The sequence below is a fragment of the Sapajus apella genome, unplaced genomic scaffold (genome assembly GCF_009761245.1).
Source record: "Sapajus apella isolate SASKATOON/1434 unplaced genomic scaffold, GSC_monkey_1.0 scaffold2, whole genome shotgun sequence".
Taxonomy (NCBI): Eukaryota; Metazoa; Chordata; class Mammalia; order Primates; family Cebidae; genus Sapajus; species Sapajus apella.
Genome location: NW_022436942.1, coordinates 74,936,984 through 74,939,770, shown reverse-complemented (window position 1 = coordinate 74,939,770; position 2,787 = coordinate 74,936,984). Strand labels below are relative to the sequence as shown.

The window sequence follows — 2,787 nt, the reverse complement described above, 5'->3', positions numbered from 1 at the left end:
CGAGGGAGGAAACCAGGTGTGGCAGGAAACATAATGCTCCCCCCACCCCAAAAATGTCCACATCTTTTAGAAAAGTATTTTTATTTACATTTTTAAAAATTTAAATGTAATTTTTTTTTTTTTGAGACAGAGTCTCACTCTGTTGCCCAGGCTGGAGTACAGTGGCACAATCATGGCTCACTGCAGCCTGAAGCTCCTGGCCTCAAGCGGTCCTCCCACCTTGGCCTCCCAAATAGCTGGGACCCCAGGCATGTGTTATCACACCCAGCTAATTTTTAAAATTTTTAGTAGAGACAGGGTCTCGCCAGCAGGCTGGTCTTGCCCAGGCTGGTCTCAAACTCCTGGCCTGAAGCGATCTTCCTGCCTCAGCCTCCCAAAGTATTGGGACTACAGGCTTGAGCCACTGAGCCACCACACTTGGCCCTATTTTTTGTTTTTAGTTGAGAAAATATATAGAATGCTTCATGAATTTATGCGTCATCCTTGCACAGGGGCTATGATAATCTTTGTATCATTCCAATTTTCCCATATGTGCTGCTGAGGTGAGTATGCTGTCCACACCTTAATCCCTGGAACCTGTGAATATTATCTTACGTAGCAAAAGAGACTTTGCTGATGTGATTAAGAATGGGAGATGAGCTTAGATTACTTTACTAGGGCCAGTGTCATTGCAGGGTCCTTATAAGAGGAAGGCAGGAGGGCGAGAATCAGGAGATGTGACAATGAAGGCAGAGATCAGAGAGAGAGAGAGAGAAAAGGGTGGGGGGAGTGGGGAGAGAATGGTCAACCTGCCATTGCTGTCTCGGAAAACGGAGGAAGAACACAGCCCTGCCAATACCTTCATTTTGGCCCAGTAAAACCCATTTTGGATTCCTGACCTCCAGAATGATAAGATAATAAATTAATGTTGCTTTAAACCGCTAAGTTTGTAGGAATTTGTCACAGCAGCCATAGGAGACTAATACGCTGGGGGCATAAATACCTCTGCCTCCCTCTCCTCTTGGGCTTCCCATTGGCTGAACCCAACTGGAAGCTGATGGGCACAGGAGCCCATTGATACAGTTCATGCAAGTCAGCCCCCCAGGCAGACAGCAGGGTGAGAAAGGTGGAGGGGGTAGCCGAAAGGGCCAGAGGAAGACATTCAGCTGGAAAACTATTATCCCATTTACAGATGAGTTGCTTAGCTTCAGTGCTAAGTAGCTCATCCAAGATTGCCCAGCTAGTCAGTGCAGAGCTGGCAGTCATGAAGACTAGACAACATAGGTATTGAGAATCACTCATTGAGCATTACTAGGTGCAAGGTGTGGAGCAAGGCACTTGATATTTCCCACAATCAATAGTTCTTACGAAGTGAGTACTTTGGAGGAAGGTGCTATTGTTATTCTCAGTTGACGGAGGAGGAAACTAGGTTTTGTCACCTGCCTAGAGTCACACAGCTGGAGAGGCACATGGCTGGGATCTGAACATAGATGTGTCTGATGCCAAAGTCCATGGGCACAGCCACTGGGCCATGCTGCTTTCCAGGTTATTGATGCGAGCAATGGGGTGGAGGGAGGTGCTATACTCTGAGATCTAGAACAACGAGAAGAGGCCCAGGCTTTGGGGAAGATCCTGAGTTCCTTCTTGAAAATGGGTCTACTATGCCTCATTGCTTTGCCTGGCTCAACCAAGGCCCAAGTTGAAAAAGCCTCCCTAGGCAGCCATGTTTTTTCACACCAGCTAACGTTGCCTCCCCTGGCAACAGCTGATTGAATAAGAAGCAGGCACATGACCGTGTGCAGCCCATTCAAGCCGCTTTCCAGTGTCAAGTGCGGTGCCGACCTGGTACCCTGCACGAGCTCAGCGGGCAAAAGGTTCTGGTCATCATGGTCTCGGGTAGGGTAAATGGGAGGACTTTCCTAGGCCTATTGTTTCCCCTCTGGCCTTTCTTCTTCACATCTCTCCTTTTTTTTTTTTTTTTTTTTAAATTTTTGTCTGTATTCTTTTTTAGATTTCCTGGCACTGTCTTTTTTTTTTTTTTAAATTTTTGTCTGTATTCTATTTTAGATTTCCTGGCACTGCCTTTTGGGTACCAGAGCTGCAGCTTCATCTGAGAAACCTCAGCAGCCTAGGATTTTGGCTCCACTAAATGAATCAGCAGTCCCAACCCAGGGGCTGAAGACTGGTGCTGGTTTGTGGCCTGTGAGGAACCAGGTCGCACAGCAGGAGGTGAACAGTGGGTGAGCAAGCATTACCGCATGAGCTCCGCCTCCCGTCAGGTCAGCAGCGGCAGTAGATTCTCCAAGGAGCGCAAACCCTATTGTGAACTGCACACATGATGAGTGATGCAGGTTGCATGCTCCTTGTGAGAATCCAATGCCTGATGATCTGAGGTGGACAGTTTCATCCCAAAACCATCCCCACCCTGATCCGTGGAAAAACTGTCTTCTACGAAACTGGTTCCTGGTGCCTAAAAGGTTGGAGAGCACTGTGTTAAATCATGCAGTGGAGGAAGGAAGTGGACACGAAAAGTAGGAGGACCTAAATAGGCCCAGAGATTGGGATCATGGGTTGGGTCAGTTGCCACTCAAGATTGATGGTCTGCTGGGCGTGGTGGCTCAAGCCTGTAATCCCAGCACTTTGGGAGGCCGAGGCGGGTGGATCACGAGGTCAAGAGATCGAGACCATCCTGGTCAACATGGTGAAACCCCGTCTCTACTAAAAATACAAAACATTAGCTGCGCATGGTGGTGCGTGCCTGTAATCCCAGCTACTTAGGAGGTTGAGGCAGGAGAATTGCCTGAACCC

General features: G+C 48.2%; 1 protein-coding gene and 1 non-coding gene across 4 annotated transcripts in view; both read right to left on the bottom strand.

Annotated features, from left to right (window-relative positions):
- The window catches only part of RNFT2 (ring finger protein, transmembrane 2), a 122,841-nt gene that overhangs the window by 78,369 nt on the left and 41,685 nt on the right, over window positions 1-2,787 (bottom strand). The gene's annotated exons all lie outside the window — the stretch shown is intronic.
- Window positions 447-550, bottom strand: LOC116527817. The gene has a single exon (XR_004258750.1). It is a non-coding gene; the product is annotated as a U6 spliceosomal RNA (small nuclear RNA).